General features: G+C 34.5%; 1 protein-coding gene across 3 annotated transcripts in view; it reads right to left on the bottom strand.

Moving 5' to 3' along the window:
* Positions 1–18,669, bottom strand: part of USP6NL (USP6 N-terminal like) — a 183,436-nt gene extending 164,767 nt beyond the window's left edge. For 2 of the 3 annotated variants that reach the window (XM_074268663.1, XM_074268665.1), the window contains exon 1: positions 18,457–18,669. The gene's annotated coding sequence lies outside the window, so the exon portion shown is untranslated. Of the gene's footprint in view, positions 1–18,212; positions 18,232–18,456 lie in introns of those variants that run through there. The other variant, XM_074268666.1, reaches the window with a different exon arrangement.
* Between the last annotated feature and the right edge of the window lie 5,937 nt (positions 18,670–24,606).

Below are 24,606 nucleotides of genomic sequence, written 5' to 3'. Positions count from 1 at the left end.
ATCAATTGGAGAATGGTTGGATAAATTATGGTATATTGAATGTTATGGAATATTATTGTTCTATAAGTAATGACCAACAGGATGAATACAGAGAGGCTTGGAGAGACTTACATCAACTGAAGCTGAGTGAAACGAGCAGAACTAGGAGATCATTGTACACTTCAACAATGATGCTGTATGAGGATGTATTCTGATGGAAGTGGATATCTTCAACACAGAAAGAGATAATCCAGTTCCAAATGATCAGTGATGGACAGAATCAGCTACACCCAGAAAAGGAACACTGGGAAATGAGTATAAACTGAGCATTTTTTTGTTGTTGTTTTTCTTCCCAGATTATTTTTACCTTCCGAATACAATTCTTCCTTTGCAACAACAACAACAAAATTCGGTTCTGCACATATATATTGTACCTAGGATATACTATAAGATATTTAATATGTATGGGAATGCCTGCTATCTAGGGGAGGGGTGGAGGGAAGGAGGGGAAAAATTAGAAACAGAAGGGAGTACAAGGGATAATGTTGTTAAAAAAAAAAAAATACCTATGCATATGTACTGTCAAAAAAAAGTTATAATTATAAAATTAATTTTTAAAAATTAAAACTTTCTATTTTCACATTAAAAAAAGACCAACTACCCACCTTCATAACTTTAACTCCTAGAAGCTAATAGGTAGTTAGATTTATTATTCCTATTATAGTTATAACTTTTAGCTTTCTGAACTTTTAATTCTGAAGTCCTTTTAGCTTCAATTCCCCCCCCTTTGACCATGGCCCTAAATGGAAGAACTCAAAAAAAAAAAAAAAAAAAATCATGGCTAAGAATTTCTATCATTTTTAAACCAAAAGAATCCATACAAATTAAGTCTAATCTAATCAATTGGAAAAATATTAAATGCTCTTGGATAGGGCGAGCAAATATAATAAAGATGACAATACTACCTAAAACTAATCTATTTATTTAGCGCTATACCAATCAGACTCCCAAAAAATTATTTTAATGAACTAGAAAAAATGACAACAAAGTTCATATGGAAAAACAAAAGATCAAGAATGTCAAGGGAATTAATGAAAAAAAAAAAATCAAATGAAGGTGGCCTAGCTGTACCAGATCTAAAATTATATTATAAAGCAGCGGTTACCAAAACCATTTGGTATTGGCTAAGAAATAGACTAGTTGGATCAGTGGAATAGGTTAGGTCCAAAGGACAAAATAATCAATAACTCTAATAACTTAGTGTTTGACAAACCCAAGGACCCCAACTCAATGTTTGACAAAAATTGCTGGGAAAATTAGAAATTAATATGGCAGAAACTAGGCATTGACCCACACTTAACACTGTACACCAAGATAAGGTCAAAATGGATTCATGATCTAGGCGTAAAGAATGAGATTATAACTAAATTAGAGGAACATAGGATAGTTTATCTCTCAGACCTGTGGAAGAGAAAGGAATTCATGACCAAAGAAGAACTAGAGATCATTACTGATCACAAAGTAGAAAACTTTGATTATATCAAATTGAAAAGTTTTTGTACAAACAAAACTAATGCAGATAAGATTAGAAGGGAAACTAAACTGGGAAAACATTTTTACAGTCCAAGGTTCAGATAAAGGCCTCATTTCCAAAATATATAGAGACTTGACTCTAATATATAAGAAATCAAGCCATTCTCCAATTGATAAATGGTCAAAGGATATGAACAGACAATTCTCGGATGAAGAAATTGAAACTATTTCTAGTCATATGAAAAGATGCTCCAAATCATGACCAAAGAAGAACTAGAGATCATTACTGATCACAAAGTAGAAAACTTTGATTATATCAAATTGAAAAGTTTTTGTACAAACAAAACTAATGCAGATAAGATTAGAAGGGAAACTAAACTGGGAAAACATTTTTACAGTCCAAGGTTCAGATAAAGGCCTCATTTCCAAAATATATAGAGACTTGACTCTAATATATAAGAAATCAAGCCATTCTCCAATTGATAAATGGTCAAAGGATATGAACAGACAATTCTCGGATGAAGAAATTGAAACTATTTCTAGTCATATGAAAAGATGCTCCAAATCATTATTAATCAGAGAAATGCAAATTAAGACAACTCTTTGAGATACCACTACACACCTCTCAGATTGTTTAGAATGACAGGGAAAGATAATGCAGAATGTTGGAGGGGATGTGGGAAAATAGGGACATTGATACATTGTTGGTGGAACTGTGAAATCCAGCCATTCTGGAAAGCAATTTGGAACTATGCTCAAAAAGTTATCAAACTGTGCATACCCTTTGACCCAGCAGTGTTGCTACTGGGTTTGTACCCCAAAGAGATCTTAAAGAAGGGAAAGGGACCTGTATGTGCAAGAATGTTTGTGGCAGCCCTCTTTGTGGTGGCCAGAAACTAGAAACTACGTGGATGCCCATCAACTGGAGATTGGCTGAATAAATTATGGTATATGAATGTTATGGAATATTATTGTTCTGTAAGAAATGACCAACAGGATAATTTCAGAAAGGCCTGGAGAGATTTACATGAACTGATGCTGACTGAAATGAGCAGGACCAGGAGATCATTGAATGCTTCAACAACAATACTATATGATGATCAATTCTCATGGATGTGGCCACTTTCAACAATGAGATGAACCAAATCAGTTCCAATAGAGCAGTAATGAACTGAACCAGCTACACCCAGCGAAAGAACTCTGGGAGATGACTATGAACCACTACATAGAATTTCCAATCCCTCTAATTTTGTCCGCCTGCATTTTGGATTTCCTTCACAGGTTAATTGTACACTATTTCAAAGTCCAATTCTTTTTGTACAGCAAAACAACTGTTTGGTCATATATTGTATTTAATTTATACTCTATCATATTTAACATGTATTGACCAACCTGCCATCTGGGGTGGGGGGAAGGAGGGGAAAAATTAGGGCAAAAGCTTTGGCAATTGTCAATGTTGTAAAATTTACCCATGCATATAACTGGTAAATAAAAACTATTAAAATTTAAAAAAAAACAAAAACAAAAGAAAGAAGTTCCTTTTACAATTACATATTCCTGAACATAATAGAAAAAACCAAAAGTTTAAAAATTGAATAAATTAAAAAATTTATTAAAAATAAAACTAATTTATCCCTTCTTCCCTCTCCAACCCCACTATGGTGTGTCTGTGGGTGGGAAGCAGGATAAAGAATGAAAACCAAACAATTAGGGAATGTGCCAAGTAACAGCAAACAATTTTAAACATCAATAAAGTGGCAAATAATAAAATTAAGCAAAGGCAAAAAAAAAAAAAAAAAAAAAAAAAAAAAAAAGCTCTGAAGAGAGCCTTTTCTTCTTCCTCTTCCTATTACACGGTTAACCCCATTATTGTATATATCCTTCTTCTAATAAATAAATTTATCTTTTTTTCTTGTCATTTCTCTTTTAAAGTTCCTAAAAAGCTATAGTTTTGTCATTAGTAATGTCTAATCATCCTCTATTTCATTAAAAATCTCTTAAATAATGTTTACCACTTTCTCTTCTAAGCTATTTAATCATCTTCATCTTCTTTCCTCTGTAGCTTTTAGTTTACTTTTTTATATCATTTCATTTCTTTTAGATATTCATGTAGACCTTGTGGGAAATCTTTTTTTTTTCTTTCAGTCTCATTTTGAAGTAGTACAGAGCTATTTTCTTCTAGGTTAGAATTTTAAGGATTTCTATATCTATAATAATTCTTTAGAGAAGTCAATGTATTCTTTGATTTACTCATCTTTTTCAGTCTTAATCTTTAAATTGTGGTATTGCATGAGGTTACACTCCCTGTGCTTTGGGAATAGTATGGTCAGCATGCGTCACAAGGATTAATAATGGCTGATCTATGCTAACTGCGGTTTGCCCCATGAACCTTTGAATTTCAAAACACTAGCTTTTCAGGAACCTCTGGAGACAGGTTATCTGTCCAAACAAGTATCTCAAGACAGAGTATTAGCGATCTTGGACTCCCTGGGCATTGCATTGGACTGGACTGGCCTGAGTTTTTCAGTCCCTGATCCCTACTACTTACAGAAGTTCTGTGCCTTTCCAATTACTCCAGATCTTTCTTGCACAGCTTTCCACTCTTGCTTGCTGCTTTAGAATACGGAGCACAGAGGATCCATATCTCTGACTTACCTCTGGTCATACTGGGAAGCTGCAATTTTGTTTACTTGTTCTAGAATTGGCTTTGGCAGTAATCTCTTTTTATTGCCTTGGCTTTTCTAATGACTTTTTGTACATTTAGGGAATAGAAGAAGTTACTACAGATTTTTCTTAAGATTTCTGGTCATTATGAAATCTGATATGGTTTTTAGATTTTTTTTTTTTTTTTTTTTTTTTTTTTTTTGCTGGAGTAGATATGTAGAAGTTGGACTGCCTCTATTCTGCAAGATGGCAGCCATCTTGGCCAGAAATCTTGTGTCTTACTTTATATTAATAATGAAAATCTTTGAACAAAGATATTGAGGGAATCAAATAAGAAAAACTACAGACCAAGGAATAGACTGGTTTTGTACCGAGTGTGTTAAGAGAAGAAGAGGTAGTTAATAGCCTTCAAGTAATCTTGTATGATCTTAATATATACATGAGTATCTCCTTGTTGGAAGAAGTTTTTAAAGTTTCAATTGGCTTTATCAGTTCAAATCCTTTTTAAAAAGAACACACAGCAAGTTCTTGAATACTCTATGCCTTTCAGAAAATTATATGATCAAGTCTAGTCAATCAATCAATAAGCAATTAAGCAGCATTTATTATGCATTAGGCATTGAGCTGATAATCAGAAATATAAAGACGAAACTATCTCCTACTTACTTGTTTCAGTATGCCTACCTGAAATTCCTCTCATTTGTGCTTCAATGATACACCATGTGCATCTAAACCTGGCATTCATGAACTTACTTTTTCTATGTTTTGGTAATTCTACAAGATGTCCTTGTCAACTTTGAGGGCTTAAAACTGCACTAAGATTTCCAATACTACATTTTTAAAAATTCAATAGTATCTTATTTTTCCAATTACATTTAAAGATAGTTTGCAACATTCTTTTTTGTTAGATTATGAGCTCCAAATTTTTTCTCCCTCCCTGACTTTCCCCCTTCCCACGTCAGCAAGCAATCTGATGTAGGTTATATATGTACAACCATTTTAAACATATTTCCAAATTATCCTATACTATATTTCAATATAACTTAGTTTCCTTTGAAATCCTGTGTTTTTATAAAGCAAATGCATAAAAATTTAAAAATTAAAAAAAAAAACATTACCCTGGTATATTCAAAGACTTCCAGTTTGCCCAGCAGGTTCACAAGACAAAAAAAAAAAGGTTAAGAAGCCCTGATCTAAATCATTCTTATAAATATTTATAAAGACCAACTTTAGGATCATTGCTATCAACTATGAGTGTTTTTCAATCTTCTGAAATCTTTTCCCTCAGATAAGATTCTGAAGAAGTCCCTCAGTGCTTTTATTGAGTTTACAAAGGCTATGAAAAATAAATGTTAAATGCTTGTGGTTTCTGCAATATTGGAAAGTCTTCAAGTACTTCTGTTACTAAAACAGAATGAGTCTGCTTTAAGCTCAAGGAACAACCTAAGAGAGAAGCTCATAATCAGTAGTTTGGCTGTTAGAAAATAAACTCTTTGGCCATGAAATTGAAAAAAAAAAAAGAAAGAAAGAAAGAAAAAGAAGAGGAGAGAAAAGAGGAGAGTAGAGGAGAAATATCTGTATAGGATCTCATTCTACTTTCAGTAAGAAAGTAAGAATGGGAGAGTAACAAACAGGATATAAAAAAAATTGCAACCTTTTTTAAAGTCACTCTGAAAATATTTTTTAACTGTAGATACTCTAAATATGAAACCTTGTGCAAATTTTCTCATCTTTAAAGAGAGGATGGACTTTATGATTCTATGTGATCCCATGAATAATGCAATGACATATTATTTACAAGAAAGTTTCTTGAATGGAAATTACACATAGTGAACAAAGACCTGGAATTTGAATCAAAAAGACCTGGATTTAAATCCAAAGTCAGACATTTGTTTACTATATGACCCTAAGCAATTCAAACTCTCTGAATATTAATTTCCTCATTTACAAAATGATGAGGCTAGATTCAATTACCTGGTCTCTTCTAACTCTAAATTTATGATCCTATTTATGTTCTTACAACAAATAAAGCCAAAAGTAAAAAAGTTACAGGTGAATGGAAGGCTGACTAACAACTTCTTCTTGGAGAGGCAAACATCATATACTCAAAGACAACAAGCATATTATTTCATAGGACACATGATCATCTCATCTTACAGAGTTCATAATGAATCTTAACAAAAGGCCATCATAAAGATAATTACAGTTTACATACCAACATACAATATACGATATACAATAAAGAGAAATTCTATAAAGAACTTGATAAAATAATCCAAACCAAGTCAACATATATTTTTATATAAGATTATTTCATTGTGAAAGATAAAACAGCAAAAAATATATTGGAAAATACAGACTCTTATTTGTAGACTACACAGAAACCTAGTTTCCATGGATGCGTTTTCCAGAATAGAGGCAGAAGACAAAGGATATGAAAAAACTTTGTATACCAGAAGATTTTATATTTAATATTTTATATTCATTCCTAGGTGATACAGATCCACCAGAATTTATTGGGGAATGGCAGCCAGACTCATATTTTAGAAAAATCACTTTGGCAATCACTTTGAATGAAGGATGGATTGGAATGAGGAGAAACTTATGGCACCAAAAAAGAAAGAAAAGAAACTGACATCTTAAAAAGAAACAAATTATTATTTACAGAGACATCATGTCCCTATGTATACGCCCAGATCATATAATACAGGGGTAGGGAACCTTTTTTCTGTCAAGGACCATATGGATATTTCTTATATCATTTGCAGGCCTTACAAAATTATCAACTTCTAGAAGGCAAGCAGTAGAAGATTGTTCCCCTACCTATCAGATCATCATTGCCTGATAAGGTATTATTTCCTTAGTAAAAGACATTCCCCATCCTTTATCTAATAGAACAAGAACTAAAATTAATATGAAAATATAAAACTAAAGAGTAATAAACAATACAAACAATTGTTTCAACTTATCTGGCCAGTCAAACGGTAAGTCAAATAATAAATATTAGGTATTTATTTGTATGTCAGACACTGTGCTAAGAGAAGGAGGATCAAAGAAAGAAAACTGTTCCCCTGCTCTTGAAGAGCTCACAATCTAATGAAGGAGACACCATGCAATAAATTGTTACGGCAAACTCTATCCAGGTTAAAATGGGAGTAGTAGCCTCAGAAGAAAGACATGAAGATTAAGGAGAATTGTATAACGTTTCTTCCAGAAAGTAAACTTTAGCTAGGAGCTGAAAAAATCCAGGCAAGTGAAGAGGGAGAGCATTCCAGGGATGGAGGATGAACAGTGAAAATACAGAGAGCTCAGAGTTGGAATCACTAACTCAAGGAACAATAAGGTGGCCATTGTCACTGAATCAAAGAGCATATGGTACAACATAAAGTGCAAGAAGAATGGAAAGCTGAGGGGAGAAGAGTGTGGAGGCCTAGGTATGAAAGGCTTTGTATACTAGATTTTATATTTATCCTTAGAGGTGATACAGAATTTACTGAGGAGTCAGACTTGTGCTTTAGGAAAATCATTTTGGTAATCACTTTGAATGGAGAATGTAATAGATGAGGAGAAACTTATGACAGGCAAATCAACTAGCAAGCTACTGAAGTAATCCAGGCACGGGGTGACAAGGGCCTATACCAAAGTGGTAGCAAAAGAAAGAATAGAGCATATTCAAAAGATGTTGCAAAGATAAAATCAGCAGGCAATCGTTAAATTACCTCCAACAGGTTAAAGTCAAAAAAAATATTACTTGGGGGACGAGAGACAGTGTGAAGTCTAGGATGATAAGCAGACTGCAAGCTTGAGGGACTATAAGAAGAGATTTGCCTTCAACAGCATAGGGTCAAAAAAAGACCTTACAGGCAAAAAAGTAGGAAAAAGGGAAAAAGAAAAAGACATATAACCCTAATTATAACCATTCTTCAACCACTTAATGAATATAAGTTTTCACAATAAAGAGGCCAAAAGAATCCCAAAACTATTTTTCCCCCAAAACTATTAATGAGAAATTATATGATCTTCACAAGTATAAATGACAGCAATTAATTTTAGACTAAAGTTCACCTATAAAACATCCTGTAGAATATGAAAGTTAAAAAAAAAAAGAGCAACAGCAAAAATCAATGGAAAATAATATACATCTAGCCAAAGGTTCAAATTATTTATATGATTAAAATACATTCATAAATAAAATTGAAGTATAACAAATAAATGCAAAATAAAATGTTTGTTAATGTTATACAGCACTTTATTTTCATCATCCATGACATAGGAATCATCACATTTGAACACTATTAGTCATTAGAAGTAGAAAGAACATTTTGGAAAAAGAAATCAGGAAGAAAATTTGGATCAGATCAAAATATACATTACAGATATCTATCCTGAAAGTAATGCTAACTCTCTTTTTATTAATATTATTAAAATTAGAGGGGGAAAGCATGTAAAGTATTACTTTACCCTTATTCTAAATAAATATACATCTTTGAGTTTTTAACTAAGATATGAAAAGATCTAAGCAATTTCAATCATAACCACTAAAAACTTCATGAAGATACTCATGGGGAAGGTGATTGGTCTTTTTCATAGAGAAACTTTTCATAAACTACTTTTCATAAAGCTACTACATGTATCACTAGAATAACTGATTTACATAAACCTATGAAGATAGCATAATACTCCATTCAGTACTTTCTATCTTTTTAAAACAGACTATTAGCTCAAGTAAGTTGAATATTTGCTGAATTTTAAAAATGGTTATTACATCTTTATATGATCTTTCCATTAGTGACAAAAATACATGAAAAGTAGACTATAAACCTATGAAAAATGAAAAGCAAAAATTAGAAAGCAAACCATTAACTAGAAATAACATTTATAACAAATTCCCTATTAAAGGTCTGAGATCTAAGACACAAAAGGAATTCACAAACACAATCTTTCCCCAATAAAGTCAAAGGATATGAATATTAAAGAAATCCAAATTCAAGTTATCAAGCAGTCCTCTTTTTAAATGCTTCAAAGTACTAATAATGAGACAAATACAAGTGAAAGCAACTCTGAGGTTCCACCCCCATGTAAATCATATTTGTACAAATAACAAAAAGGGGAGAAATGATTTGAGGAGTTCTGGTATGCCAGGAAGTTACTGTGCTGAAGTGGGCATTGCACATTGATCCAACTACTCTCTAAGTAATTTAGAATTACATACTAAAACCCCTTCCCCAGTCACTAAAATGAGCATGTCCTTTGAACAAGAGAAATCACACTAAGCATATATCTCCAAAAGATCAAAGACAAAGGTTAAAAAAAAAAAAAAAAAAAAAAAAGCATACAAATATTTAAAGCAACATTCTGTTGTATCAGAGGAGGAGAAGGAGGAGGAGGAGGAGTATCAGCATTTCTATCTTCCCATAATCCCTCCAATATTGAGTATTGCCAATTTTTTGGTCATATTTACCTATTTGAAAGTTGTAAGGTAAAACTTCAGGGTTGTTTTAAATTGTATTTCTCTTATTATCACTCTTTTTGGAAAATTCTTTCATGTGAATGTGAATATTATGTAATTCTTTTAAGAAGTTTGTTCATATTCTTTTGGCTACTTATCTACTAGGGGATAGCTATAGGTCTCATATATATTTACTACTTGTTTACACATCTTGAATATCAAATCTTTATCAGAGAAATTTGATACAAAATTTTTTTCCCATTCAACTACTTCTGTTATTATGATAGGTACATTGATTTTGTTGTCCAGAAGATTTTAAGTTTCATATAATCAAAGATATCTACTTGATATCTTGTAACTACCTCTTATTTACTATTTGTTTAAGAATACATCTATCCATAACTGCAAGAAGTATAGGATTTCCTTGTCTTTTCTTTTTTTCTTTTTTTTTTCTTTTTTTTTCTTTTTCTTTTTTTTCTTTTTTATATATAGTATGATTATAGCTATGTATACATTTAGCATGGGATTACTGAATGTGATATAGTGTTGGTCTAATCCTATTTCTGTCAAGATTGCTTTCCTTTTTTTTTTTTCCTGAGTAATTTACATTTCCCACTTTATCAAACATTAGACTACTGAATTCCATGCTTCTGATTCTTCCTTATCTTCTCTGTTCCACTAGTCTTTTTGAAATGAATACCCAGATGAAGAAACAAAGGGAAATTTTAAACTGAATCTCATCTCATTAATAAAATTGCTTACACATTTCTTCCTAAAGTGTGTAAAATTGAGGAAAAGAAAACTGAGTATTGTCTGGCATGTCCAATTGAGAAGTTAGGAAGAAAGTCATGGAGCAAGAAACTTCAAGGTAAGTCAACACAGAAGGAATGACACTCTCAGAATGAAATTCTGAAGATACAAAAGTGATAATTACAAGGAGTAAAAATGTAATTTGTCTGAGAAGACCAATGTATATACATAGAAGACTCAGTCTTTAAAAAGAATTTAACTTTAGATTTTGAAGAAATTTTTAGATTCTTTAAAGATGAGAATAAGATGGAAACAAGGCTAGCTAAGGGAAGATATAATAAGTGAAGCATGAAACTCTAAAACAACATGAGGAATGCTCAAAATGAGCTGAAGTTAGTGAGGGAAGGTACAGTTAAATAAAAAAACAACTATTCTTGGAGTATCTCAGGGACCTATTCTTGGCCCTTTACTATTTAATGTTTTTAAACTATGATTTGGACGATGACATAAATGATGTGCTCTCTTCAATAAAGAGCCGAAGACTTTGGAGTGGAATAGTGCCAAATCAAGATCCAGCATCGGACCATGGATATAGTAAGGTAACATGTCCAAAATTTTAATAGAACACAATGCTTTCTCTTTACAGCAAATGAAGAAATGAAGTAAATTATTAAAAACCCTTTTGCCCAATTTTATGCCACAAAATGGATAACTTTAATGAAATCAATAAATATTTACAAAGACATAAAAATACCTACTAAACAGAACAAGAAATAGAGAGAAGAACCTAATATCAGAAAAAAAAAAAAAAAAAAAAAAAAAACTGAAGCAATAAAGGAAAACCCAACAGGAGAGTAGGGAAGCCAAGACTAGATGTATTTGCAAGCAATTCTATGAAATATAACAAGTAATTTCAATATTATATAAATAGCTTAGGGTAGGAGAGAGAAGAAAAGAAGAGATTCTATCAAATTCTATCTTTAATACAAATATGAATTTGATACCAAAACCAGGGAGTAAAAAAATAAAATAACAGATCGATGTCAAATGATTTTCAATACAAAAATATTGAACAAATACTAGCAAAGAGGCTATAACAAAACATTAAAAAGATTACATACTACGACCAGAGTGTATTTATACCAGGAATCCAAAATTTATTCATTCAATTTTAATAAATCTATCAGGCAGTTATGTGGCACAGTGGATAGTGAACTAGGCTTAGAATCAGGAATTCATCAAGTTCAAATCTGACCTCAAATACTTACTATGACTCTGGGCAAGTCACCTAGCCCAGTTTGCGTCAGTTTCTTCATGTCTAAAATAGGCTGGAGAGGAAAATGGCAAACCCATCTAGTATCTTTGCCAATAAAACCCCAAAAATGGGGTCACAAAGTGCCAGGAATAACTGAAATGACTTTACAATAAAAGTAAAATTATCACTTTAATAAGCTACAGTAATAACAAAATTATAATAAAAAACAAATTATATCAATACATTCAAGAAAAAGTTGAAAATAAAATTATTGCTGTTATAGATGACATAGTTAATTAAAGAACCCCAAAAATTCAACTATGAATTAATATCAACAATAATAACTACAGCTAAGTAGCAGGATAGAAAATGAACCCACATAAATCATCATTAGTCATAAATATTAGCAACAAAATTTGGCAGGAAGAGGTAGAAAGATAAAGGCAATTCAAAATGCAAGAACAGATGAAACATCTGGAATTTTGCCTCCCAACCCAAACACAAAAATTATATGGAAATACTCTTCACAGATAAAGATATACTTAAATAGATGGAAATTAACTGCCCATTGGTATATTATCCCCCCCCCAAAAAAAAAAAAGAAAAAGAAAAGAAAAGAAAACAAGATCTACAAAAAGATAAATAATTTAAAGAAAATAATTTTAAAAGTGTGAAGGAACAAGGACTTGAGGAACAGACCTCAAACTCTACATTAAGAAAGTATTTGTGTCTTGTGTGTATGTATGTCAAATATAATGTCTATACTTATACATAATATTAAAAGAAAAATGGGAAAGTTGAGCAGTGAAAGTAATTAGACATACAAGATGCAGAAATAAACAAACATTAATAGTAGTGTTCAATATACTCAAAGACTCTGACTACTGAGAAAAGATTTATACATGCTGTAGAAAATGGAAAGCAGTCTGAAAGGCTTGGGACAATATTCTGCATTATATACCACAGTGAACCCCAAATAAATATATGGACTATATGTAAAAGATCATGTCATAATCAAATTAGATGAACAGGAAAGAAGATTAAAAGTTCATAAATATAAATGGGGGAAGAGTTCTTAAAAGTTCATAAATATAAATGGGGAAAGAGTTCTTGATTAAACAAGGAATAGAGAGGATTGTGGGAAATGAAATGCAAACTTGTAGTTCCATAAAATTGAAAAGCTTTTGCATAAATGAAATCAGTACAGAAATAATTGGAAAGAAGTTACCTATATGTATTTAAAAAAAAAAAACTTGTCAAATATATTTATTTAATAAAAGTCTACCATCCAAAATATAGAGGAAACTGACTTTTGAGCAAGATGGTTGCCAGAACTTAGGAAGACCATCCAGCTTCCATACTTACTCCAACAAAAATTTTAAATTATCACCAGACTAAATAATGATCAATAAATCTAATGAGAAACCACTGTAAACGACTTCTACACCCAAAACTTCACAAAAAGGCAGAACTTTGTAGACAAAAGGAAAGATGGGCCATCAAAGCCTCAATCTGCAAAGGCAAAAAAGCCCAGGCATAACCATGGATGAGTCAAAGACATTTGTAGCCTGCAAGTCTTCATAATGGGAAAGAACAAAAATAGATGGTCTACTGAGAAAAACACAGGAAAGTCAAAAAGTTCAAGAGTGAGAACTTTAGACGCTCTAGAGAGGTACAAGGCTTTAAGGCAACATCCCATGTTTGGTATCTAAGGGTTCTAAGATCTCTAGGACTGAGATCCCATAGAGGGCCCTGAAACTCCTACCTTGAACTTCAAAAATCCCAGAAAGCAGAGGGCATTGTATGTATCCAGAGGATCCAGGAAAGGACCATAAAAGGATGACTAACCTACTCAAAAGTATAAAAGGCCTGTCCTGTCACAAAGTCATAGTCCATAAACTCTAGAAATTAAAGAAAACGTGAACCAGTATAAAAAAAAATGTTATTCTAGAGACCCTCAAAAAAGCAGAGTAATGTCATAACAAATGCAAGCAGAAACTCAAAGAAAAAAAATGGATTTTCCACAAGGACTACGTGAATATCTAGACGAAATAATACAAGATATTTTAAAATGAAATAAAACCTATGAAGAAAAAGATTAGAACAGCTGAAAGCTGTAAAACTTGAGCAAGTAACAAACTTCCTATAAACCAGAACAGATCAAACAGAAATCAATGATTCCATAAGACAATGGCAACAACAAAATAGAACAAAATCAAGACTGATTTTTTTTTTAATTGAAAGAAAATATAAGATATATCAAAATCTGGCCTGAAAAAAACAGGTCAAGGCAAGAGCGCTTAAAATTACTATATTCAACAACTCTGAATGAGTTTAAAACTTTAATCAATTGAAAAATAAATCACAAGTTCAAAAGACAAAAGATGAAATGCACTACCCAACTTCAGTATGAGAGATTAATGTCTTAATGCAGATTGAGATATATTTTTGGACATGGTCAATGTGGAAATGTATTTTGTCTCAAATATTAATATGTTATGAGATTTTAATTTTTTTCTTTTTATTTTTATTGAATGAAGCATTTATTAAGTGCTTACTGAAGCATCTATTAAGTGCTCTGGATGTGCAAAGAAAGCATTAGGGATACAAAAAGACTTCAAGGTTTCAGATGCAAATTATGGAAAAGTCTCTGATTCCTGAATGCAGTGTCAAAGCATACATTTATGCATCTTCAATGTCATTTCTATGAATAAAATGATACCAGTTTTTGATGAATTATTTGACAGTGCCAAAGAATTTTGATAACAGTAACTCTTTTTCTATGTCTTTAGTACCTGTGGCTATAGTACAGGTTGCGTTTCCATGGGACTCATTTCCCAAGGCTGAAGAAACTGGACTAGAAAAATTGCTATTCCAAAAACTCTTCAAGTAAAGGTTTCTAGCCTGTCTCCACTGGGAAAAGTTAAGATGTTGTTCAACATCAAAACCAGTAAGGGTGTTTTGACTTGCCTGGTACATGCTATCTCCTTTCTCTCCTTCAGAGTACTGCTTCAACAAGGCTGGCTTACTTGCTCTTTAAACTTCAAGAAATCAAACAAACCTGCCCAAATCTATTACCAGAGCATAACATAAAGACAGAACAACTCCATCAATCACCTTCTGAAAGAAACTTCATAAAGAAAAATTTCAGGAACATCATAGCTACCACTGACAAAGAAACAGCAAACATTGCCAAATAAATTGTGTTTCAAGGAACCATAGACAGTATAACAAAAAGCCTGACAGCTACAACTAAAAATAAGAGGAGATCTTGGAAAACAGTATCTTAGAATATAATATAGGCAAAAACTATGGGCTTACAACCAAGGATAATATATCCTGAAAAGCTAAATAACTCTATAGTGAGGAAATGGAGTTTTATGAAATTAAGGACTTTCAAGCATTTCTGATATTGGGAAAGGGAAGTGAAAAGGTATAGAAGAAAAGGAAGGGAAAGAGGAAGGGAAAAGGAGCACCTTTTTAAAAAATAGGAACAGCAGAAAAATCATAAGCAAGTACAGAAAACAGGACAGCTTTGACCTTAGTGTATAGTTAAAAAAAGAAAAAGAAAAGAAAAGAAAAAGAAAAGCAAGGTTTATATAATAGAAACCTATAGCTGCAGGTGCAATTCTCTTTATGAAAATAAAAATGTTTATTACTTGGTGTTTAATTTAGAATAAAATATTTTTAAAACAAGATACGTGTTTGCTTCAATCAATACTTTTGCATAATGGTTCCAGACAGTTACAAATGGTCCCCTCCTTCATTCAAATCCAATTCAATTCACTTGTATGTCATGGCATCACATGGTTGTCTTTGAGAATGAAGAACAAATGACAATCTCTTAGTAACCCCACTGAGGATCAGACAACACAGCTAGCTAAGCTACTAGTTTTCTTGCTTCTTTCCCCTACCTCAAATGCAAATCATTCTGGCTCTCACTGAGTGGCCAACAAAAAGTCCCAGGTCAAATCTACTTGATCTTTGTTTTGGCCCAGAATGAATGCAAATAGCAATTTTAGTTTTGACCAGAAACCCTGAAGGTCTTCCTCTCCCAAATGGATTCCTTTTTATTTTTTGACTAAGTTAAAAAGGCCTTTCTTTGTCTCATTTCTTTTTTACCAAGTCTTAATCACAGAATTGATGATTGCCTCACTCAAACTGAAACCTTAGCTTTAAAAGGCCAAGGAGTCTCATTACATCTCCAGTCGTCTTGATCTGTATCTGGCCACTGGACCCAGATGGTTCTGGAGGAGAAACTATCTCCATCATTTGAATAAATGTCTTAACATTACGTGAACTCAGGATACAAGTATTGCAATATTTCATCTCCAATTGAGAATACTGGAGTTCCAGAATAGTTCTGTTTTTCAGTATATGTTAACAAAATTTCCATTAGAGAAAACAAGAAAGGCTTAATGTTTTACAATCTGAGGATGCTCAGAATCTCCAGTCATACATTGAGCCTATGTAGTCTTAAATTAAAAGGTGAGTTTTAGCAATAATGTTAAATTTTTCTTATCTTCAGCACTCCAAGTTTTATAATGTTTTGCTGATAACAAATGGTTTTTCCCCTTTGTAGCAATATCAAGCAACTGTAATTTTAATTGTCTTCTTACTGCCCTAACAAACTTAAGATGTTCTATATCTTATTGTGGAGAAATCAGTAAGAATCCCTTCTAGTGCTAGATCCCTCTGAACTCCTTTGCTTATTGTCTGGAAGTTAACTAATGCATTCTTTCAGCAAGAATTTGTCAGCTTTAGGGAATTTTTTATTTTCATCCATACTTTTTTGATCTTTGGTGAATCATTCAAATGTATAACTTCTCCATACCAACATCAAGGATAACATCTAACAATTATTGAAGAGTGCTCCGTAAGAAACTATAATTTTTGTGTGTTTCCATGAGAAATATCTAGTCAGAAAATAAGACTAATTAATAGAAATTAAAAACACAACAAAAAAGAACAATAAAACAGGTATGCATGGCAGGAAATCCATGGATGTAGAAAATGCTCAGACTAATTTCATCTTGTCAAAGTTAGATCTTTTGAGTCAACCTAACATCAACAAAAGTATACAATACATCCATTTCTGTCACAAAAATGAAACCATGTCAACAGTGGTGCCTATCCTAAGTAACTTTCATACTACTTTATATAGATAGATAGATAGATAGATAGATAGATAGATAGATAGATAGATAGATAGATAGATATAGACAGATAGATAGATATAGATATAGATATAAAATGCTGAAATTTACATTTCACTTTATGTATATAATCTTATTTGAGCCTCACAATTATTTTATTACTCATTTTAAAGAAAAAGGCCCAAATAGACTAAATGATTTAGATCATGGTGTTAAGAACTGTCATAGCTGAAATTAGAATCCAGTTCTTCCTGATTCAAGTACAATATTCCCCCTGCCATGTCTCTCTGGATTAAAGATTATATTATTTTTAAAATATGAAACTTATCTACGCATAAAAAAACCTAAGAATTGGGAACTTCAACATATACTGTCCAATTCCATCATCTACCTACAATGTGCAAGAAAGGACATCATTGTCATTTATTTCTCACACAACAAAAACTTGAGATGAACTATATATAAAACTAGTGACATAACCTGTCAAAATCACTTCTTTAATTATAACACCATCATTCAACTTAAAATTCACAAATCCAACAGTAAATGAACATAATTTTCCCATGCAAAAAAATAAATAAATAAATATTGCTTCTAACAGCATTTTTTTTTTTCATTTATATCGCAATAATTTCAATGATTGGTAAGGTCTCAATTCAACAGTCCCTCCCAATTTCGAAGATCGAGTCAAGGTTTTACTATCTAATAAGTTTGTGCAAATTTTTTTTTTAAAGATGAAAAGGAGAGTTGTTACACTTAAATAGAATGGCATTCATTAAGAGTTTACAATGTAACAATAACTTGTAACTTTTCAAACGCTTGGAACAGTAAATTAATAACTTTCACGGGACAGAAAACTTTGTATAATTTCAGCTCAGCGTTACACAGTTGTTACCGCTAAAGTACTTTTACAAACTTTATGAGGCCGGTCTCCCCGGCTTCCTAGCTTGAAATTTCTTCCTTCTTATTTTCTCTCACCCTCAAGGCTCTGCCCGAAACTAAGTTCCCAAGAACTTGAGGCGAGCATTTATCTGAAGGACAGAAAAGTTTCCCTGTCCACTCAGTCTTCCGCAGACGCCGCAGAAATTCACAAGGGAAACGAGTCTCAAGGGGGCCGAAGAGAAACTTGGAAGGAAAAAAAAAAGGGAGGCACAAGCTAAGACAGCGCCTCTGCAGAGTGTGGAAGTGGTGAGGTGGGCGCTCAGTCTGGCCAGGGTCACTGCAACCACCTCTTCCATCCGCACCTCTTCCAGCTCACCTGCGTCCCTTCCCCGCCCCCCTCCACGCGCTCCTCGAAAGCTTCTCCCCGCCCCCACCGAGTTCCTCACCCGCCAATCACAGCCCCTCCGAGCCCACCAACGGAGACATTCGGAGGGGACAAAGGACACCCCGCTCCCTCGCCCCCCGCCCTCCGGGGAGCACTCACACTCGCACTCACACGCAGGCGTACGCATTTCAAGGAACTCCGGTTCCGGGACCCTGCTTGGGAGGTGGAACGTCCCAACCCTGGGCACGGCCGACAACCTCATCCTTCGCCTCCCCGGGACAGGGAATGGCGGCGTCCAGCTCTCGGGGGGCCGCTCGTTCCAAAGTCCCCATCCAGAGGCGGGGCAGGGGGAAGGGGGGTCCGGACAGAGCGAGGTGGGAGGGGAAGCGGTCAAACAAGTTACCTCGGGACGGTCCCATCTGCGGAGGAGGCAGGCGACGAGGTCTCCAGGCCGCGGACGCTGCGAGGGCTACTGCAGTCTCCTCCGCCCCATTGTTCCCCTTCCCAGTGGATCTCCGGCGGAGCGGCTGTGGCTGGGAGCGAGCCCGGGAACCAGGAAGTTCCCCGGCGCGACACCTCCTGCGGCCGCTATGGAAACGGCGCCTCCCACCCCCCCGGCCCCCGGGCCCGGCCCCGCCCCGCCCCCCAGCCCGGCGATCCCGCCCCCTTGGCCGGCGATCCCGCCCTCTTGGCCGGCCCCGGGCCTGGCCCCGCCCCTGCCCTGCCGGCCTCTACTAACAGTCGTCGCTGGCGCCGAAGCCGCAGCCGTCGCCATTTTGACGCTGGCCCCAGCATCCTCTCCCCCTTCCCTCCCACACACTCACTTCCCCCCCCTTTCCTGGTGGCCCTGTCTCAGACCCTAATTCCCCTCTTTGACCTCGCTTTTGCCTGTGCCGCAGGTGGTGTGCGTGCAGCCCGGGGAGCATAATCTTCCCTGGCACGCGGGCTGGGGCTTGGTCCGCATTTTGAGGGGAGGAAGAGATAGACCCAACCTGTACTGCGCTCCTGGAGAATGGAGAATGGGAAGGAGCCCCCGCACAGAGGGTCTAGCAGGCCCATTTTAGTTGAAATGAAGGCTCTCTGCTTGGACTTATAAATTAGGAATTAAGCACTTATCATGTGTCTGATACATACTGGTCATCGCGCTTCGCACCTGGCACAATCCAGAAAGGCAGAAAAGGGCCTCTGCCCTCAAGGAGCTTCTTTTCCAAAAGAGGAACCAACATGCATACAACAATACATACAATTGGAAATAAAATCCGGGGGAAGGCATCAAGATTAAGAAAGGTGGAAAAATGGGGAGGGGGGTTGTATTGATTTTTTTTCCCGGAAACTGGGGTTTTTAGCTGGAATTTGAAGGAAGCTAGGAGGCAGAGTAGAAAATTAAATCTCCCATTCCAGGCATGGAAGGTCACTGACTTTTAAAGCCTTGAAATATGTTGGGTCGTCTGGCAGAAAGGGAAGGCCTACTGCTTCCTTTCAGAGCCTTATCTATAGAGGCGATAAAATTTCTTCAGTTCATTACTTTTATTCCAGCCTTTATCAGGAAAGTGGTTCTACTTTGAAACCATATTAATTCCATATTGTTGCAGTTTTTTCAAATCTCACCATATTTTTAAAAAGTGAATTTCTCTGGGTCAATTTGTCTTTTATCTGGTGGAGATTTTTCCTCTAAGGAAGTGATACATATGAATATGGATGATGTAAATTTTCCTGCACTGTAATTAAATGACAGTTGAATTATTTATCTTGGAGAAGCTGAGAAAGATAGAAAGGATGTGAACATAATTAAAGGACTTCATTCCAGGAACTACTGTCGGTATTGGGTTGTTGTTTCTTTTTCTTTTTCTTTTTTTTTTTCTGAATTACTGTGGAGGAAAACATCCAGAAGCAACAGTTGTTTCCCCCATTAGAATGCTAGCTTCTTGAGGACACAAATTATATTTTTTGTATTTGTTATTATCAATAATATAATCCTTGTCTCCAGGTTATAATGAATTCTTTTCATTCTTATATCTCTTCTATAAAATCCAAATAAGAGAAATGACATTATTATTGTGGGCTTTTAAAAAAATGTGTAGAGGTTAGGGGAAATGGACCAATGATTTAATTAGTATTGGAAATTCTTCAGTGAGGAATTTCCTTAAAATGCGACTTGAAGTTTCCAAGTGTGGTCTGAAGACCACTGAGCATCACCACAAAAAAACCTTTCATAATATTTTAATTTCTAATTAAATATTAGTAATTATAATCCACATAAATAAAAACCATTGGGAGACTTAAGAGTATGAAAGGGATTCTAAGACCACAAAGTTTGAGGACCATTGTCCTAAAGATCAGCATCATGCAGCCAGGATGTTAAAGTAGGCTTAAGCTCAAGGATCCCCATCTTCAATACTTTCTGCATTATACCACATTGCCTCTGTAGAAAATTTGATGACTACAAAGAATAATCTATAGTAAGGCTTTTCTTTTGCCCCCCCCCTAAAGTATTGATTACTGCACATGAACAAGTACTGACTTTCATGGTTATAACTAGTGGGGGGGAGGAGGAAGGGGAGAAGTTGTAGTTACTTATTAATTTGGGCATCAGATAGTAAGACAATCTAGCCTTAGGGCCTGATCTTGGGGGTTTGAAAGAGATACAAGCTGACAAAGGACTTTTTCCTCACCATAAGCCCTTGTCCCAACCCTGAATGCCACTAAAATATCTTGGAATTCACAAGGTTCTAACTTAATTAGCTGCAGCACCTCTGACGGTACTATTCTAAACATTTATAAAGTAGTCTTTTTCCCACCACTGGGTTTTTATGCTACTTTCTCCTTTTTAGCTTTTTATTTCTCATGTTCCTTTCATTCGCTGGTACTCATAAATACCTGGCTTTACAATCACTGCCACCACTACTATCTTACCTCATCCCACTCACTCCAGGATAACACTGCATCCCTATCCATGCTTTCAAGAACTAGCTAAATCCAATTTCTGCTTCAGACACTTACTGGCAGTTTGCCCATGAACAAATCACTTAACCTGTCACAACATGTTTCCTCATCTTAAAATTGGGGTAATAATACCAAGCTATTATGAGAATCAAATGAGAAAGCAGTTTTCAAATTCTTAAAGAAATATAAAGGAAAGTAATATTATCCCTTATACCATCACCATTGCCCCAACACTAGCTCTGGAAAAAGAAATGGAAATCAGGGAAATCTTGTTTGAGTTTTGTTCTATCCAAATTTATCCCTCAATTTAGGTACTTGGTAACTTATATCCCAGATAAATCTCCTTCCTTTCTCCAGGAATTTGAGTTTGGTTGTGAATCTAACTTAAAATTTTCCTCCCTTACTTCCTCCTCTTATTCTAAGAGGGTTCAACATATATCCTTCCATTCTCTAGCATTCTCAATCCTCTTAATTTACCAATATCCTCAAGTCCACACACAGATTATCTTTTTGTGATCATCCTTTTCATTTTCATGAATTACAAAGTCCCAAATCCACAATGAGTTATGAATTCCTTTGTCCAGTCATAACCTATCATTACATCTCTTCCTATGCCTTACTTCTTAAACTTGTTCTTTGTCTTTATGAGGACCTGAAATGCCTCCATTCTATTTTCTAGGCTGTCACTCTTGTTCTGACATCTCCCTTCCCAATCTTAATCCTTTAGTTAACCACTTCAGCTCTAAACTTTACCCTCAAATCTCTTTCTCCCTTGTCCTTTTATTAATTGTCTAGCAAAATCAAATTTTAGCTCATTCCCACTGTCTGATTTCTTTGTGATAATTATGCAACTGTTCTAATTAGATCCACTACAAATTTATGCCATCTAATCTTAAATAAACCTTTGTTTTATATAGCAAGGCAGTCCTTTTATTCTTCCCTAATTCTCTATCTCATTCCCCAGTATGACTATATGATTCTTGCCTAAAATATTGCTCATCACTGGCTTCCCCCACAATCTCATCTGAGAATTTTACATAAAGTTCACTAAGAAAATGGAGTTCATTTGCTTTGTGAGTTTCCCCCCCCCTTCTCTGCGTCAATCAATAAACATATATTGAATACCTGCTGTGTAACAAACACTGGGGATGCAAAAAGAGGCAAAAGAGCTTAAAATCTGTTAAAGAAGACAATATGAAACACTACTGAGTCTTCACTACCTAAGTCTTCATTACTCTTAAAAAAAAAAAAACCCTCACTAGATGTTACAATTCCTCATACTATTATCCCTTATCCCTCCTCTTTTTTCCCAGAGAGATTCCTAGAATAAATTATCTGTATTAATTGACCCATGTTTCATCTCTTCAACCTTTCGTCATCTGTCAAAATTACCAATGATCAATTTATTACTTTAATTCTTTTTTGTGTGTATGTGTGTGTGTGTGTGTGTGTGAGGGTTTTTGTGTGACACTGCTATTTCTGCCTTCTCTTCTTAGCTACTATTTCACTATTTCCTTTGCTATAGCATCATCCATATTACTTCCAATAACTAACTGTGCATCCAAGGATCTATTATTCTAGGCCCTCTTTTTTTCTCTCTCTTCCCTCTTCTCTCTCTCAACTTTATCAGCTAGCAAGAGTTTCATTATCATCACACCTCCATAAATGATTTACAGTTCTATATATCCAGCCCTAGTCTCTCTCCTGAGCTTTTATCCCACATCACCAACTTTCTATTGAACTTTTTAAACTGGACATCTCAAGCTCAACATATTTAAATCATGGACATCTCAAGCTCAACATATTTAAAATAAAATTCATTATCCAAACTCTCTTCTCTCCAGATCTAAGAGTACTATCACCTTTTTAGTTACCCAGGTTCACAACTTCAATGTCATTTTTGATTCCTTATCTTCAAACAGCATCCAAGCAGTTTCCAAATCTTGTTTCTATATCTACAAGAACTCCAATATAAATTTCTTTCTCTCAACCCATATCACCCTGATTCAGGCTGTTATCACTACTTTCCTGAACTATTGCAAAGATCTCCTAATTGATCTTCCTGCTTCAAGTCTCTCTCTTTGCAATTCACCTTCAACATACTGACAAAGCAATTTTCCTAAGTGTAAGTCTGATTACATAACTAAACTCCATGAATTTCAGTGGTACTCTTTTTTTCCCCTGTAGCAACAAATACAGTCAATTCTCAACATTCACATATTTAAGTTTAGAAACTTCAACCATTCACATATTTTTATTAATAATATTTATTTTTACTTCCATGTCGGCAGTCACACACATTTGTGGCTAAGATGAGAGTTATGATATGGATAAGTTTGTGAAGTAACTAATACTGTACTAGTTACTTCACTGGTCTTATTCATTCTATCATTATAAAAAGCTCCCCAAGCATTCATTGCATATTTTCATTATTTGCTTTTAAAACTCAAATTTTGTGTTGTAATTATGCCCCCAATGCATAGTGCAAGTCCTTGGTTTTAAGCCTGAGTACTTGGGTCTGTGATGCAATTTAATGAGAAAGTAAAAGTGTTACAAAAATCAGGCTGAATGTCCACAGCTGTTGTCAGTCACAAATTTGGTATTACAGAATTGATGATTCAATACATCCACAAAAAGAAGGAAAGTACTTATGATACTATAGCTTTTATTGTCTGAAAACAATGTATTTTTAATTGAATGTTAGTATGAGATTTTTTTACAAATTTTTTTCTCTTTTTCCCCTTTATTAAAGCTTTTTATTTTTCAAAACATATGCATGAACAATTCTTCATCATTAGCCCTTGCAAAACCTTGTGTTCCAATTTTTTCCCCTTCCCTCATACCCTCCCTTAGATGTCAAGTAGTCCAATATATATCAAACATGGTAGAAATATATGTTAAATCCAACATATGCATACATATTTATACAATTATCTTGCTGCACAAGAAAAATCAAATCAAACCAGAAAAAAAGAGAAGCAAAATAAAATGCAAGCAAACAACAAATGCTATGTTGTGATCCACACTCAGTTCCCATAGTCCTCTTACTGGGTGTAGATAGCTCTCTTCATCACTGAAAAATTTGAACTGGTTGGAATCAATGAGATTTTTTTTAGATATTTTACATGTCATTTATTTTGTGTACTACATTTTGTAGCCTATTTCTTAGTTACTGTGTTAGGAAAAGAGCATATTATTAGAAGTAATATTTTATCATAAAGCATTATATGCAGAAATGTGTACTTTCAGGAATTTCTAGCAAAAGACTGTAATTTTTGGTTGCAGGAACCTAATCCAACTATCTCCCATAGGTTCAATGTATCAACATTCATATTTTTGACTTTCATGACATTTTCTAGAAATGTTTTTCCAACAAAAATTGAATATTGACTGTAGAGACTTCGCTGATATTTACATCTCTTCCCAATTTAGTCTCAGCCTTATTATACATTTCCTTCCTTTATATATTCTATATTCCAGTGAATCTGGCCTTCTCACTATCACCTTCTTTCCATGGCACTGTTTCCTCGACCTAAAATGCAATTCCTTTTCTTTACCATCTCTCAGAATCACTACTTTGTTTCAGGTAACTCTCCATCTTCCATATGAA

Source organism: Sminthopsis crassicaudata, chromosome 5 (assembly GCF_048593235.1).
Source record: "Sminthopsis crassicaudata isolate SCR6 chromosome 5, ASM4859323v1, whole genome shotgun sequence".
NCBI classification, from domain to species: Eukaryota; Metazoa; Chordata; class Mammalia; order Dasyuromorphia; family Dasyuridae; genus Sminthopsis; species Sminthopsis crassicaudata.
This window is presented reverse-complemented; position numbering and strand designations above follow the sequence as displayed.